Here is an 18045-nt window from a genome sequence, read left to right on the forward strand (position 1 = left end):
AAAAAAAAAAAAAAAAAAAAGAGACTTCTGTGGAACTACCCTGAAAAGAAACATAGAAATCATCTTCAAAAATACATTCAGTACAAAAAAATTCTAAGACATCCTCAGTTAGTCTCCTTTCCTTCAATAATGCTAAGTGGAGAAGAGATTGTCCAAGATAAGTCAGCACTTATATGTGCCAAGATCACAGAGAAAGGAACAAGCACTTGACTCCAAAGAGCTTTCATTTTAAAATGGAAATTATTTAAATGTACACAAAAACATGTCTAAAAAATTCTAGACTCTTAAGACAGGGAGGCCCTTAAAAGTCATCAAGTATAACATTTTATCCTCGCCACAAAATACCTAAAACAGAAAATACCTAACTGCATCAGCCCCACCTAAACATCTGCAGTGACTGTGAACTTCGACCTCCTGAAAGGCACATTCCATCTGCGGTTTGCGCTTAATATTTAAACGTTAAGCATTTTCAATAAACATGGAGAAAACATCAACATTCTCATACTATCTTTCTCTAGCTTCCAACCCACTGCTGCCAGAACGCTTTCAGACGTCCCAAAAAGTAAGTTTGCACCCCGTCCATGGCAGAGTCCCAGGAGAGCACCGCCTGCTCTGCTCTCTCCTCCTCCCTCCCCTTTATTTCTTCTTTACAGTAAGCACTTCCACTTCCTTCTTCATTCCTCTAGGGTTCAAGTTTCCAGCACCTTCAGCCATCCTAAAATTCCCTCTTCTTTCCTTCCTTTATTCTTGTCCCAGCGTTCAATCACCTGGTTGCTGAGCTGACCTACTGCTCATGCAATTGGGCTCCTTGCAGAGAGCTAAGCATTTTGTCTGGAGTTGGAAGAAGGGGAACAAGAGATCTAATGGATTCATGGGGTAAGGCTGCCTTTCTGACCTTGACCTTGAACTGCCATCTTTGACATACATTTGAATAGTGCAGACATTATAACCCCTAGGAAGCAGAGAAGACAAAGAGGTGAAAGGTGACCCCACCCAACCTCAAGGACATACAGAATTTGAGTAGCCTTGTGTTTTCAATAAGTCATGGATCTTCTAGAACTTCTTATTCTAGCTTTTCATCTCCCACAGTCAGCCCATATGTATGAATGTGAGAGTCAAATGTGTAGCTTTTAACCATCTCTTTATCAGAGAATCCGCTTCTAAAACCTAATGGGCTATGTGATCTTGGGCAAGACACTTTACATGTCAGTAAATGAAAGCATCCAGAAGGTAGAACAAAAAGAGACATTTAAATCACCTAGTCCAAAAGCAGCCCAGATACCTCTCATATGCCTTCACTCTCTACTCCCTGATCACAACCATGGCGATATTCTTAAGTGATCATTAACTCAGTCAGGATGCAGCCTCAGAGTCCTTCTCAGCATAGTACCTCAAGGAACCACTACCAACACATCATTTGGCCATGTTAAATAAAATCCAAACCACTCATTCCTCAGCGGAGAAAAACTGAACCACAAAGATGAGCCATGACTGACTGACCAGGTCTCACTATTAGGAGCAGACCTGGAACTATCAAAGCGCCTCACCCCATTCCTCTAAGTCATTTCTCCTCCTTAACTCTGACAGTCTGTGAATAGCCCTTGGAGTAGGGGTGGGGGCTTGCTATTGTACTAAGTTCCATCAGAGGTACAGATGAAGGGTTTCTGACAAGGAGCAGGAACAGCACAGGAGGCTTGAAGGAAGATGTGAATTTGAGCTGGCTATAGAAAGATGCTATTTGTAGGAACCAGTGAAGTATGCCTTTAGCAGAAGAAAAGTTAGGATTGGGGTGAGCATTCCAGCAGAAGAAACAGCATAAGCAGAGGAATGGTGAGGACTGTGGAGTGCTGAGCAGGGGCTGAGCAGCAGCTACACACAGAGCCATGGAGGGTGGCAGTGGGGGATGGGGAATGAAGAAAACCACAAGAATAAAAGAATAACCAGAGACTTTGAGGAGTTGTGAATCCTGATTTTTAAAAATTGACTTAAAGGCCTTAAGTGTCATAAATGGGAAAAGAAGATTTAAACGGGAGTGGAAGGAAAAGTAAAGAATATATCTCCATTCTCAGTTGCAGTGAGCTGAGATTGTACCACTGCACTTCAGCCTGGGCAACGGAGCGAGACCCTGTCTCAAAAAGAAAAAGAAAAAAAAGAATATATCTCCACTCTCAATGGGGGAAAAAAAGCCTTGCTATAAAGTATATTGCAGGAATACTTTCATTATGTAAAAGCCTATTTTGTTTTCATGTCATTCTTAGATTACATCATAGAGTGGCTGCAGCCATCTCGTACCATATTATAAATAAATCACTGGCTTAATCATAGAATGAGCCAGGGCCCCAGATCTGAAAGGAAAATATTAGATCATTTTTAATAACTGATATAACTCAAGCCAGTTGGCATTGAACTAGGGTGAGGTGATCTCATCCTGAAGAAGTCCAAAAAGGACCCAAAGCGGGTCAGAGCTGAGCAGGTCCCAGAGACACTTCCATTTACAGATGAAGAGGTTGCTAATGGCACCTGAGTAGAGTTCACCCTCTGGACTAAACAGTCTTGTCATTAAAATCAACACTTAGTTTCCAGTAGTGATGCCCAATAAGCCTTCCCCATGAAACACAGTGGATGAAGATTTTGTACCCAGAGTCACTAGGTATCAGAAAACATGAGCACATCATGATGTTTGTAGTTAGGTCTTGGGAGTCATTATGCAAAATTAGAAATGTTGAGGCTATTAATGATTCAGGAAGCATGAAATCTGGGGTGACCAACAGACAAAGGCTGCAGGTCTGGGCCAAGTCAAGCGGACAGTGTAAACAGGACATGAGATAATGGCTTAACGAAGAAAAGAACGAAGGGTGATCTCCAGCAAAGAGTTACAGACTCTTAAGGTGATCAGAAACTTAACATTCAATGTGTACCAACTACATAAGAAGTACCACACTCAATAGGCACTTTATAGACATTACGCTGCTTTGAGAGCACCAAAGACCCTTTGAAGGAGGCACTGTTCACTCCATGGTTTGCAGAAGTGAAAACAGGTTAAAAAAAACTAAGTGAACTAGGTAGGATTCAGTGACTAATGTGATAGTCTTCCTACTCCAAATTCCTCTTTACCATGTTGTCCTTGGTCAACTAAAACTCTATTTCCTACTATGTACTTTTAATAAAAATGAAATAATTGGTAAGAAACACTTTAATAACAAGAAGAGTTGGCCAGGCGTGGTGGCTCACACCTGTAATTCCAGCACTTTTGGAGGCCGAGGAGGGTGGATCACTTGAGGTCAAGAGTTCAAGACCAGCCTGACCAACATGGGGAAACCTCCTCTCCACTAAAAATACAAAAAAAAAAAAAAGAAAAAAAAGCTGGATGTGGTGGCATGCATCTGTAATCCCAGCCACTTGGGAGGCTAAGGCAGGAGAATCACTTGAACCTGGGAGACAGAGGCTGCAGTGAGCTGTGCCATTGCATTCCATCCTGGGCGACAGTGAGACTCCATCAAAAAATAAAAAATAAAAAAATAAGATGAGTATTTAAAAAAATGCTGAGAGGTGAAAGGGACCATGGAGTAGGTAGCAGAATTGATATTCTGGCCAGCCACATTCTCAGTGACCAAAGCCACACGTTCCTCATTTTGGCTGTAAAGTCACTAATAAGCTTGACCATAATTTTAAGGCTCCAATTTCCACTGATTTTTCTAGTTACGTGAAGGTGGACTCTAAGGGAACATGTCATCTTCTATAAAATAAACTGCAGAGCTTGATTTTGAAAAGGACTGCTTTGGTGGGGGGAAGAGAAGGATGCTCTGGAAAAGAAACTCCCTCCCAGACAAAGGGTATTGGCTGAGATTTTATGTCTGGTCTTGTCAGTCTCAAAGTAATGTCGTATATCAGCTCTCTGTTCCTAAAACAAATGTTATTCGTAACTGCAGAGACACACTGTCTGAGCCGTGTAATATTGATTTATGCACATTTTCAGGACACAGCATGGCCCACCAGGAGATGCAGACCCCTGAAATTTAACTAAAAGGACAAAATCAAAGCTCAAGATTCCAATTTTTGACCTATTTTTCCTAATCTGTTTCCGGGACAGGAGAGAGGTTGAGAAAAGAAGAGAAAACGTGCCTAAAAGTTGCGCAGACTCATTATGCAGCACAGACTGTGTGGAGCGGTGGAAGGTGGGGCAGGGAGAGGAGCTGCAGATGGTTCCTCCCTTGACTACCCCTGGCTCTGTGGCCCTGGAAGAGTCTGTGCCCTTTCCAAGTCTTGGTGTCTCACGCATACAGCAAAGGGCTCAAGCAAGAACCTTTAGACATTTCTACCAAAAAAGCTCTAATCACTGAGGAGGGCAAAAATATAGAGGTAAGGGAACACAGCATGAATTGAAAACTTGTGTTTTTCTTCTTAAAAGCCATGCCAATTTTACATCCTGTGCTACTACGTATCAATGCTTCTCTCAAGAGTTTTAAATGGAGTTTTCCCCCCAAAATGCCTTCAGGTAAAACTGATCCACAGAGGTGTGCTGGGTTTATTCAATAGCTTCAGGCAACGCCCACTTTCACTTAGCACAGCCATGTAAACCTGGGGAATCTGTGGTGAGCAGCCCCTAAGATGGTTCTGTGTAACTCCATCTCCTGGTATTCATATCTTGGTGCTTGTACTCACCCCTCCCCTTCAATGTGGCCTGGATTTGGTGACTCGCTTCTAGTAAAGAGAATGAGGCAGAGGGAACAGCGTGTCACCTCCAGGATTAACTTATAAAAAGACTGTGATTTGCCTCTCAGGGACTCTCTCTTGCTCACTCACTTTGAGGGAAGACAGCTGCCATGTGAGCTGCGCTATGGAGAGTCTCACATGGCAAGAAACTGAAGTCTTCAGCCCAGTAATCTGTGGGAAATCCTGCCAACCATCATGTGATGAGCTTGGTAGCAAGTAGATCTTCCCCAGAGTTCAGCCTTCCGGTGAGACTGCAAGTCCAGCAATACCTGGAATGCAATGTGGTGACAGATCTTGTGGCACCCATCCAAGCTGCTCCCAAATTTCAGAAATTGTGAGATAATATTAATCAATGCTTTTTTTTCTTTTTTTTGAGACAGAGTTTTGCTGTTGTTGCCCAGGCTGAAGTGCAATGATGCGATCTCGGCTCACTGCAACTTCCGCTTCCTGGGTTCAAGCAATTCTCCTGCCTCAGCCTCCCGAGTAGCAGGAATTAGAGGCATGCGCCACCACGCCCAGCTAATTTTGTATTTTTAGTAGAGATGAGGCTTCTCCGTGATGGTCAGGCTGGTCTCTAACTCCTGACCTCAAGTGATCTGCCCGCCCCAGCCTCCCAAAATGCTGGGATTACAGGCGTGAGCCACTACGCCTGGCCTATTTTTTTTTTTCTCCCAACCCTTCATCCATGCCCCATGAGATCTGAGACTATAATTTACTTCAATTTCCCAAGCACTTAGCATAAAGCCTGAAACATATCTGGTGATTAATAAAGGTGTATCATAAAGAAAGAAATGTTTCTTGTAATCCCAGCACTTTGGGAGCTCAAGGCGAACGGATCATGAGATCAGGAGATCAAGACCATCCTGGTCAATATGGTGAAACCCTGTCTCTACTAAAAATACAAAAATTAGCTGGGTGTGGTGGCATACACCTGTAGTCCCAGCTACTCGGGAAGTTGAGGCAGGAGAATCACTTGAATCCGCGAGGCGGAGGTTGCAGTGAACTGAGATCGCACTACTGCACTCCAGCCTGACAACAGAACAAGACTCCGTCTCAGAAAAAAAAAAAAGAATATGTTTCTAATGTGTATTTCTCTTTTATATGTTTGTCTTTTCCCCTAACTATAAGTTTCTCAAGGTCAGGGACTAAGCCTAATTCACATAGTTTCCTAAAGATTATGTGGTTCACTAACATCCAGACCAACACTGAGACCAGGGCAGCAAACACATACTCTATGAACCAGGGGTAAATATTTGGCCACAATCTACAAAGAGCTCTCTATCCATTCAACACTTCAGATGCTGTCTACCTCACAGCAGCCCATTGAGGAAGACCTGAGAATTCGGATCCCCTAAGGCCATGCCTAATGTAGAGTAGAGGTATCTCCACTGTGCCAGAAGCCAAGAAATAGAAGAATGTGGAATTAGGAGGAAGGAAGCAAAAGAGAGAAAGAGATATCACTACTTTTTACTTTCATGGACAGCAAACATACCTCCTACAAGACATCCCTGGGTTACATGAAGAACCACAGAGTTTCAGGGGACTGAATAGGTCACTGCTCAGACCCAGCAAATCCTCTTGTAATTTTTGAAGCAAATAACATAAAAGCAATAAAAGCTGGCTGAGCAAATGCTCACACATGCCCAGAAAGCACCTGACTGAGTAATTATAGACAGCCAAGACATTCGCCTCTGACGGAAGTGACCAATGCTTTGCTTCCGGCAGAGACTAATACCTGATACTTCTGAGGACCAAAGAGGAAATATTAAAACTGAAAGCCCTTGGCGACAGTCGGCAATTGTAAACTGGTATCAACAGAGGGAAATAATTTCCTTCCTGACTCCCACTAGGCTAGTCATGCCTGGAGCAGCAGGTGTGATTATCTAATCTAACAAAGTAAGAAGCCAAATGGGCTAGACTGTAGCTTCTATTGGGTCTCTCAAGCACTGAGCTTCCCGGGTTTCTGAATTTACCACTCTCCACCTCCTGTCTCAGGCAAAAATGAATGTGAAAAATAATAATACATAATTCTATTTCAATTCTAACCCGCATCATTAAGCAAAGTTGCAGATCAAGCTGCAGGACTGAGGACAAGTTAGTGCCTATCCAACCCGGAGGAGGAAGAGGTGCAAGGTTGGCAGGAAGGGCATACGCTGAGCATGTCTAATGTTCCCGATGCTGTGCTGGGCACTGAACTTACATTGTCTTTTTCTTTATATTCAAGATGAGTCTTTAAGGAAGAAGACAACTATAATAACCTATCATATAGGAACCACACTTTATAGTTTACAAAACAAGTCAGCATTTAACAACGTACTTGCTCTAAGCAAACATGAGAGGTCGGCAGGGCAATGACTATTGTTCCTAATTCTCAGATCAAAAAGATAAGGGTGAAGGGATGTTGTTTTTCTAGGGTTGCGCATCTCATACTTGTCAGGACTTCTGTTACGCCATCCCACCATACTCACTGCCTTTTTATGCCCTCACAAACTTCTTAAGTCAAAAGTCTCTTTCTGTCCAGTCATTTGGGTTTTTTGTTTGTTTAGTTGTAGAGACAAGGTCTTGCCACATTGCCCAGGCTGGTCTCAAAATCCTGGCCTCAATTGATCTTCCTGCCATGGCCTCCCAAAGCACTGGGATTACAGATGTGAGCCACCATGCCCAGCCTGTCCAGTCATTTGTTTCATTCTCATCAAACCATGTAGTCTGACCGCATCTGGGCGACAATTCCTATAACTCCCCAACAGAGAGTCAGCCAATGCCCGATAGAACACCCTCTGGGAAAGGGACCCTTACTACCTTCAGATTTATTCTATCCATGAAAATGCATGCAGCACCTATCCCATGCCAGAGACCCCAGCAGACTCTGGAGACACACACATGAACAAGCAATGCTGTCCCTCTCCTGTCCAGGTTCTATGTTCTTGATGGTCATGAGCACATGTGTCCCAGAATCTTGTGGCAGAATCCATGGTCTCATTCCTGCAGCAGTTCTCGGCTGGCCTTCATTCCTGGTCCTCTCAGCATCCTCGTGTAGAGTCCAGCTGGCTCATGCCTTTTCAGAAGGTGAGGCAGGAACAAAAGCCTGGCTCTCTAGAGGGTCACTGACAGGGGGCTAAAGAGGTTTGCAGAAGGCCTGTGGTTGTCCACGGAGCTTCCGGTCCTCTCTCCCTCTCCTAACAGCACCCAGATATTCCTTTGAGGGGTCACCTCTTCTCCCCTGTGTAAGTACCATGAGGTTTGGATGAGACTATGTCCAAACTTAGTTTCACGAGAATCTTGGTTCAGATTAGCATAATCCCATTATCTTGGCTTCAATGACTGGTTCAGAAATATACAGTGAGCCAAGGCTATGAGAATATAGCAAACCAGGCTCTTTCCCCAAAATGGGAAGAGGGATGTCTATAGTTTGGGTTTCATCAGGCAGCAATCTCATGACCCATGAGGTAAAACATTCCAAAGATGAAGCCCAGGCACAAAAAAGGGCAGAGCAAGAAGCGCTGCAGAAAAACAAAGCTAGAGTCCTGTTCAAACTGTGCCTGAGGCTCACATGACCTCCGGACTTGCCAGTTTCCAGGTGTCCTAGGTTTGCAAAATCACCCACCCACTTCATTCTAGATGCCATACTCTATTAAATGCAGGCTAAGACTGCATCAGCATTTCGGAAGCCACTCCCAACAAAAGCCACTGTTGCCTCATATTTAGCTTAAGAATAACAAAAACTTCTAAGTCTCTTCCAGTATGCTCCTGTTAAGGAAATCGCTCCCATTCTATCATTACACTGTTGATTTTTTTTAAGCCCAAGTGCAAAGCTTCATACTTATCACAGTTTAATTATAAACACTGAAAAAACTCAAGACGTAGAGGAGGTGACAAAGATATTTCATTTGATAATTAAACGTATGCTAGGGGGAATATATTCCAGACCATGTTTGAAATTTTAACAAACACTAAGATTTAAGCATCAAACCAGTGGTTTCCAGCCTTTTACGTGATATAGATCAATAGGCACATAGTCAGTTGTACTTTTAAGATACACTGATTAAGAAAAGACAGAGAGACAAAACACAACTATAAACTCAGTTACACTTTTAAGTGAAGTTAGGTTTTTTCAATCACAACGGCATCATCTCTGTTTTGGAAAACTACACCACAAATATGTCAAGGTGTATTATTTACTCAGTACAAAGCCAGCGCTGGGGGCACATACGAATTGGCCTCAGCCAATGGGGACCATCGAATCAGGATCCTAAGTGGAAGTCGCACGCAGAATTCCCTTGCTAATTTCCTCAACTCTCCTTCTAGCCCATGGTATTCCACGCTGTTGATTCTTTTTACCACCCAGATTTTTTAGAATATAATGTTCTACTCTACCCATTAAGTACAGAGGTACTCCAAAACACAAGGAAAAGTTTACCTTACCTGGTCACGGTTCTCCTTTCTGAGCACATAACAGGATTTGCACTCACGTCCTGGTGGAGCTCTAGCAGGCCCTTTAAAACAAAGGCTCACACCCTTTGCCTAAGCAAATTTAGCCTGCCCTGCCCCAAAGGGTTGTTATAAAAATAAAATGAGGCCAGGTGCGGTGGCTTACGCCTGTAATTCCAGCAATTTGGGAGGCTGAGGTAGGTGGATTACCTGAGGTCAGGAGTTCAAGACCAGCCTGGCCAACAAGGTAAAACCCCGTCTCTACTGAAAATACAAAATTTAGCCAGGCATGGTGGTACGTGCCTGTAGTCCCAGCTGCTTGGGAGGCTGAGGTGGGAGAATCGCTTGAACCTGGAGGTGGAAGTTGCAGTGAGTTGAGATTGCACCACTGCACACCAGCCTGGGCAACAGAGCAAGACTCTATTTCAAAACAATAAATACATAAAATGAAATGACATCACAAAAGAAGCAGCACCATGAACAAGGGTAAACAAGAGACACTCAATAATATTGCTTTCTTTCTTCATAAATGCCCAAACACTGTTTAGTGACATTTTCATTTTGGTCTTTCCATTTCATGAACACTTTCTTCCATGCCAAATGAGAAAGAAGGAAGCAATACAATTGCTGGCAACCTGAAATCATCGTTACTCCAAATTTTCCTCCAATTTCAATGCCTGCCACCTTCCAAGAGCTGAGCTCTGCCTTTGCTTTGCCACATATTTTATTAGCATGATTATATATTGTCTATTGCCATAAAAGCAACTTAAGAAAGAAGGAAAGGCATTTCAGTTCTTCTCTTATTCTTAATGCATCCTAGTTACCGATGCTCATACTTAAAGTGGAAAACACTGATGTTTAAAACTCATTAAAACATATACATTGATTTTAAAGGCAAATGTATTCCTTTTGTGTGTGGGACTCACCAGCTGAGGAGAAAGGTCTTCCCTCTGATGAGCGTCCGGTGGAACAATGAAAAAAGCGGAACACAAGGAGTCAGATGACCAGGTTCTGTCTTCTGCTCTGTCTCTGAGCCTCAGAGTTCTCACCTATGAAAAACAGAAGGGTGTTGCTTATGTATTTCTAGGGTCTCAACCAGCTTCAGAAATTCTCAGGTTTATCAAGTCTCTGACTGGGCTGTGGCGTACTTCTACACCTCCTAAACTCCTAGTCAGATCCTGGCACTCTTATTTCACTAATTTGACTCAGAATGATGGGGAAAGAGAATGCTGATGCCTCAGGGTTCATATCTCATCGCTCCTAGTTCTCCTGGGAAGACAGCTTCATCTCAATAACAGAGGTCAAAGAGATAGTCAGTCAGATACTCACATTGTAGGGAGGAAAAAAAATTAACAGATAAACCTGAACTATACCAAATAAAAAAAGAAAAGGAATATGAGTTTGGAGACAAATTTCTAACTATAGGTCCTAGTGTCCTTTGAACTTTAGTTTCCTTGCCTGAAAAGCGAGAATCAGTGAGCAGCAGAGGGATAAACAGTCTTGACATTTCCCAGTAAGCCATCCTCGATATCGTTTGGATACGTGCCCTCTCTAAATTTCACATAGAGTTGAAATACCTGCTGTTGGAGGTGGGGCCTGTGGAGGTGACTGGATCATGGGGGTAGATTTCTCATGAATGGTTTAGCACCGTCCCCTTGGTGCTGTCCTCATGATCATGAGTGCGTTCTCATGATATATGATCATTTAAAAGTGTGTGGCAACTCCCCTGCCTACTGCCTCTCTTGCTCCTGCTTTTGCCATGTGAGATGCCTGCTCCTCCTCTGCCTTCGACCATGAGTAAAAGCTCCCTGAGATCTCCCCAGAAGCCAAGCAGATGCCAGTGCCATGCTTATACAGCCCGCAGAACCATGACCCAATTAGAACTTCTTTCTTATAGATTACCAAGTCTCAGATATTTATTTATAGCAATGCTAGCATAGCCTAATACAGTCCTTATTACAGGTTTTATTTCATTAGAAACTATTCCTGTTTTGCTAATGATTATACAGTATGTATTCCAACAGACAAGTATCCCAAGGCAAGGGCTGTTGTAAAACTTGTCTTTCGTGTATGCAGGAGAAATCCACATATCAGAAAAACTACCATGCCCATTTCATTGTTGTCACCGTAAACATTACCTAACCAATCATACAATTGTTTTGTGTACAAAACAATTCAAAGTTCAAAGTTGAGAGGGATTTTTTAAATGACCCACCTCAACTTTTCCAACTGACAAGAGAACCCAGTGGCCTGGGTAAGGAGGTGACCGCTTCAGGAGCCACTTGATCCACTGGATCAAGTGACTGCTTGCTTTGACAAAGGACACCAAAACACACTGGGCAGAGGGACTTGTGCTTGATCACATGAGTCACACCTAGAGCCAAACCAGGACTTACAAAGCCAGGCCTCGAACACTTGTTTCAACGCTCTCCCAGTAATCTCAACAGCAGAAAGAAATTAAGTAGGCAAAATGGAGTATAATCAAGATCAGCCCAGAAAAGCAAGGAGTTTTCCAAGACCTGGTGGTCTTCAAGGACACTGGAATTCTGAAAGCCATTTTCGCTGAAAGGAGAGAGAGGCATCATTTCAAACTTACTGAGAAATGGGTTGTTAGGAAGCCAACATTAAACCTGTGAACAATACAATTTCATAAAACGAACCAAAAAGGTTGCCGCTACCCTCACCCGCAAGCTGCATAACACCAAAGCTTCTCCCTGCAGAGAGAGATACAAATCACAACAGTTTCTACAACAGCCGCCAAGGGCATCTGACTTCCCAGAGTCTTAAACTTCACTGAAAGGAAGAGCTCTCCACCCTGGGCCCTGAGGGAGTCTCACTCACGCTCTCCAGCGTCTCTCCAGGTACAAATGAAAGTGGTCTCCCTTTTCCATAGTCAACTTCTCTTTTAATGATTTTTTCTTCTTTTCCATAAAGAGAACAAGCAGCTTTGCTAAAGAACCGCTGTGAAATGATTGAAGTTCCCATGCAAACAAACCATTAGCAGAGTTCAAATGCAATTTAAATTACCAGTTGTTAAAGTACTTCTCAATTTCGTGGTAAGTTTCCAAGGAGAATTACATGCTATATACTATTTAATTGGTTGTTTTCTATTTTTTAACATCCATTTATCCCCCCCACCCCGTTATATTTCAGAAGTGTCTCTAAAAGCTTCCCTTTAAAAAATCATACATTGTTGAATAGATTAAATCTAAAGATTGAAAACTATCAGAGAAACAGCTGCAGGATCACACAGCTCAGCAGAAATTGATGGTTTTGACACCACAAAACATGCAGAATTTTAAAATCTTAGGAATCACCTAGTACTGCCCTCACTCTTTACAGCTGAAGACACTGAATTCCCAAAAGGGAATGATGGAGTTGGCACAAAGTATTTTCCCTGGTCAGCGACACATTCAAGATGAGAAGCATTGCTCCAAACTCCCAGCCCCGTGCCACCTCTTCCACATGACTGCCCATAAATGGCAGAAGAAGATGGTATGAAATAGCTAATAAACTTGATTTTCCACCAGTATTTTTTTTAAGAAAATATAAAGCCCTCTTCAAATATACTCCTGACCTCAAACATTATGGGCAACGGCAAGTATCTCTCCCAAAGAGAAGAAAATAAGTAAAGGCTGATGAATGAGTACAGTCAAAGGAGCTCAAAACAAGACACTTTATGAGCAGATTCTTGGCAGGAAAAGTCAAGACACTAATCTAGATTCATCAAACAAGTTATGTGACATCACGACTGCAGATTTTCACAGGTCTGTCTGGCCCTGCATTAGTGCTGCCCCCAGAGACAGAGAAAGAGAGGATAAAAAAATCAACAACGTGAAAGCAAGTCTTGTCATATCTGTAAACGGAAAGGATTTCTAGAAGCCATCAGGAGGGTAGTTTGAAGTTCCAGGCTTTGATATCAGACTTGTGTAAAGGATTTTCTCAAAGCTCAGCCTTCTCTGTCTGCAAAACAGGGTTAATATCATCTACCCATCAAGGTGTATGTAACCATTTCCTGGGATTCCATATCTAGCATGTATGGCACAAAGCCTGCATACAATATGCACTAATTCACGTTCACCCCTTCCAAGGCTTTTATAATTTCTCAAAGCCTATAGTTCTGTGATTCTAATGTATGTGGACTAAAACCACATCTTGTAAGCCAAGCATATTCCCTAAGTCTGTTAGATACTGTATGTCTCCTGACTGTAAAGTCATTTATTTTATCATTTGAAAAAAATTCACAAAAATTTACATATCTAACTATTTTGCTTTAAAAGCAAATTTTTTGGAAATTCTATTTTTAAATGGCCTCCAAATCCACATTTTGGAACACACACACTAATAAAATCTCAATTTCATGTCCAAGACCTTATTTAAATTTTCCATCAGCCTGTAAGAAAAAGTTCCCAATTGAACGCTGAAGAAACTGAGGAACGGAGAAGTTAGCCACTCCCCCAGTATCTCTAGGCTAGGAAGTGGTAAAGCCAGGATTTGAACACAGGTGTTCAAAATCAAGTTTCATGACACAGGCTTTATGAATTTATAATTACAAGTATAATATGGATAGTTCTTCTGCTAGAGGTGGAAATATACCTTTAAAACTCCTGCTATTTTCACATTTCAGGGAGCTTTGGGATAAAAACAAGGCCTACATTTCGAACTTTTTTAAAAGTTCATGTTAACAGCAGGTAAATCTTTCCTGAATTCTACCTCACCGTTCTGTTCTTAAGTGAAATAAAAAGCTCAGAGCCCTGGCACTAAGCAGACATCTACTGGTATGTAGGAAACAGACCTGAGAAAGGTTAACAATTAGCTGATATCAGACCAATTCAAAAACAATTCAAATGGCTGGGCTCATGATCAAACAAATCATGGGAACCCCAGTATGGGCTACGGAAGCCATTCTGGCACAAGTGTTAGTTAACGGAATGTCACATGTTCTGCATTCAGGGACGCACCAAGGAGAGGTTTGCTAACACCTGCTGTCTTTGATAAGGCAGTGTGTGGACCTAGCAGGTGTGGGTGCTGAGCTGGACACGCCTAGGGGTGTTGAAGAGCCTCAATGGGGGACACGCTGGAACACACAAGACAGAATGAAAAGCATAGAAAAGCACGAGTATATGCAATGTCCTTTTGAGGGTCTAAAAGTTCTCTGCAAATGATGTGGCTTCCAAATGAAGCCTGAGCACCCAAGAGGATTTCCATGCATGAGGAGGAGGAAAATAGGCCCAGGGAACACGATGTGCAAAGGCCTTGAGGGGGATGAGTTCAGGGTGTTCTCAGAGAAAGTGACTAATATGGTGAGGCCAGTGACAGAGGATGCAGAGGAATGTGGTGGGACACAAGCCTGGAAAGGAATGTTGCAGCCAGGGCATGGAAGACCTTGTATCTCATGTTCTAAAGCACTTGGATCTGAAGCCACAGGTGTTGTGTTTCGGGAAGTGGCACAACAGAAAGTTAAATCGTAGCCCTATCCCTTTAAGAAATGAATCCCCTTCCATGGTCAGTCTCCAAGCAAAGCAAGGGTAGAGGAGCTACCTATGAAGGGATCTTCTCCCTGTGGCCCCACTCACAGAGAAGTCAGGGGACAGGTGGCTTTCAGAGTTGCTCTTAACCCATACCTTCAGTGACCCTCTCCTCTAGGTCTGAAACTCTCACCAACAGAACAGACCCACTGCAAGGCCCAGGAAAGAAACAAAGTCTCATGTTCCAAGCAGGACTAACACTCTGCCTTCAGGGAACTGCCAGCGCCACCCAAGTCCTTGAATCAGAAGAAGCTGGGCTGGAGACAGGCTCCATCCAGCCTTTCTCCTGTCTCTCAAGCAGGAGCCAGAGGCCTATCCAGCTTGTGTTCTATGTGCCTAAAGCTCCACATCACAGAGCTCGCAGAGTTCTCTGCCAGGCCTGAAACCTCGTGACTGGGGCACGGGATTAGTAATGAGCCTGTGCTGGTGTCACCACTTAGGTTGTATGGAATCCTCCTTTCCCTTACAGGAAACTGTAGCAGTACCCATATGTCAAGGCCTTCAAAGATGCAATGCCCTCCCTGCCCTTGAAGAACTCCCAGTCTAGAAGGAGAGATAAGACATCAAGTAAAAGAGGACAAGTACCACAGAAGCAGCACAGGTAACAACGCAAATTTTCATACCACACGGTGACATGAGGTGATGTCATAAAAAAATGTAATGACAACAAGGGAAAGGAAAATTGTTAACCATTCCAGATTTACGCAACTTCACCGGGAGAATCAGACCATTTTTATACTACTCCTGTTAACATGGTGGCTTTCAGGGGGAGCACCTATTCTATCACACCCATTTGGCAGATGAGAAAACTCAGGCTCAAGCAAGTTAACTGACAGTGAGGAAGTATCACAGCCGGGATTCAAATCCAGATCCCATGCTCATAAGCAGCATACATTTGTACTCTATTGCCTCACAGCTAACTGTGGTTGAGTTAGCAGAACAGAGAACACAGATCACTTCTAATGGATGGGAGAGCAGGTGGTGATCAAGGATTATTCCCTTCCCAAGATGGCGTCTGTGCAGAAGTTTACAGGAGGATTGGAGTTCTATGAATGAAGATCGGAGAGGTTATCTCAGGCTAAAGGAAAGGCATGTGCTAAGGCACGAAGGTGAGAAAGTGCAGGGTATATCTGGGGGTTGGCAGGAAATGTGTTTGATTTAAAGATACGTAAACAGGAGCACCAAGGAAGTCCACAGTGGACCCATGCTGGTGTCCGTTTATGACAGGTCCTGGATACCAGGGGCAGGAGTCTTTACTTAATACAGTTAAGTACTAGAAAAGTAATAAATGTTTCACAGCAGAACTGTGGCATGGTTTCAGCTTTACTTGGGATTCTGTGCTCTAATGGTAGGGCTATGCAAATAGCCTTTCAGCACCTGAGTCAGGGGCAGGAATACCAGGGTCAGGAATAATGGGCCCTTGGATCCTTTCAGGTCAACATACAGAAGGACATTGTTCCCTGGCTATGACTTCGGAGGTAAGAACATCTACACCTATTTCATAGAGCCTGACTGTCCTCTTAAGAGTCTCTGTGACTCATTAAATAAATTCCGGGCCCCGGCTAGAGCACAGGTACCCTCAATAGGTAAACACAGCATGGAAAACAGGATGGAGTCAAAGAATAAAAGGAACTGTGCTTGGCTCTTGCATTCCACACTTATTAACTATGGCCTTTTGAGCAACTTACTTCCTTTTATCAAGGGTGCCGTTTCTTCATTTGTAAAATGGAAACGATAATACGTATACAGCTAGGTTCTTGTGAGAACAATCAAGTTGTGAGATTAAATATGAGGACGTGTGATTCCTACACGCAGGCTAGCATGTTTAGAATAAATCCCCCCCACCCCCAAAAGCCACCATGTTGAAAGGGTAGTATAAAAACTGCCCATTCTTCCTGGTAAAGTGATCTAAATCTGGATTTGTCAACAATTTTTTCTTCCTCTGTTGAAAATTGAGCTGTATTCCCCAGGCAAGTCATTACATCTTTTTGTGCCAAATTGTTTTCATCTTTTAAATGACCCAGTAATCCCACTTTGGGCAATATACATAAGGGAATAATCCAAAAGGAAAAAAGAAGGCAATTTGTTCAAAGATGTTATTCATAGTGCTATTTCTGGCTCTTTCTATATCCCCCTATTATAGCACTTATCTCACTGTGCTGTAATTATCCACTCCCCTTCCATACGCCTCCAAATTATCTTTGAATCAATCCCCAGCACCTAGCACAATGCCTGGCATACAGTAAGAACTCAATAAATGTTTGTCGACTCAATGAATAGGTAATATAAAAGAAATTTTAGAAGAAACTCAAATGAGTAATAACAAAACTCTGTTTTTAAGAGATTATGCTAATTTTTTGAAAACCTGGTAACTACAGACTGCAGGAGGGGTGCATGAAGAAGCCTCAGAAATGAGTTTTAGATGACTTAGTTTACAATCTCTGAGCATCTCTGGGCTTAGGCTGATTATAGTATAAGATTGCCACGGAATACCCAGGAGGATGAGGTCACAAGCTAAATTGCTTCGGCCTGGTGGCTAGAGGACGGGGCGTGGTCAGGAATTTTGGATTCTCTACCTGATTCAGCCACTACCTAACTTCTCCAAGACCTGAAAAATGAAGTAAGTATCTGCAGGGAAGCCAAGTCTGTTAAAAGGAATTACAGGGAACTGCCAAAGGCCAGCAACTATGAATTCAAATGTAAATGAAAAAAGAGGACTGGTAGGTGCCCTTGGACCGCAGTCCAGTCCTCAAGACAAGGAGAAGCTTTCAAACCCCAGCTCTTCTGGGCTCCCACTGAGCCTTCCAGACCCATCTCACACGGAGATTGAAGATTCCTTACCAGGGAGTTTACAGGAGACAGAAATCTCTGCATGAACAGACAACACATCATGAAAAAACAGCATGTTAAATACAGCCCATAAAGTCAGCATCACTCTGAACGTTCCTCATTCTTGGTGGGAAAGAATGTTTTACAAAAATACCCAGGGAGAGCAAAGGAAGCTGCACATTCTGCAGGGCTTATTTTGGGGCGTTCCAACAGCTCTCAGCTGGGAAGCCAAAGGCAGAAAGCCACCGTCCTCTGTGCATTGGCCCAAAGCTCGAGGCTAGAAACGAAATGGGATGGGGGTGAGAAACAGATCCTCTTTGGTTTTGGAATGCCAGCTGCTTGTCTGGGCAACCCCCCAGGGTGCCTATTTCCATTTCCCTCTGAGTCTCCCAGATTCCTGCCCATTTAGCTTGACATTTCCCTGAAGGAAATCACACTAGAGAGCCTATAGACGACCACTCCCAAACACGCCCCGAACTTACTTCTCCTGCCCAACTTCTATGCCCTAGTCAAAGTTACCACCACATCTCACCTGAATTACGGTAAA

At 43.1% G+C, this 18045-nt stretch overlaps 1 protein-coding gene across 1 annotated transcript in view; it reads right to left on the reverse strand.

The window, feature by feature from the left end:
- Positions 1 to 18045, reverse strand: part of LPP (LIM domain containing preferred translocation partner in lipoma) — a 766241-nt gene that overhangs the window by 677728 nt on the left and 70468 nt on the right. Inside the window, exon 2 of the mRNA XM_011999879.1 lies at positions 10068 to 10190. The gene's annotated coding sequence lies outside the window, so the exon portion shown is untranslated. The remainder of the gene's footprint in view (positions 1 to 10067; positions 10191 to 18045) is intronic.

The sequence above is a fragment of the Mandrillus leucophaeus genome, unplaced genomic scaffold, assembly GCF_000951045.1.
Source record: "Mandrillus leucophaeus isolate KB7577 unplaced genomic scaffold, Mleu.le_1.0 Scaffold607, whole genome shotgun sequence".
Lineage (NCBI taxonomy): Eukaryota > Metazoa > Chordata > Mammalia > Primates > Cercopithecidae > Mandrillus > Mandrillus leucophaeus.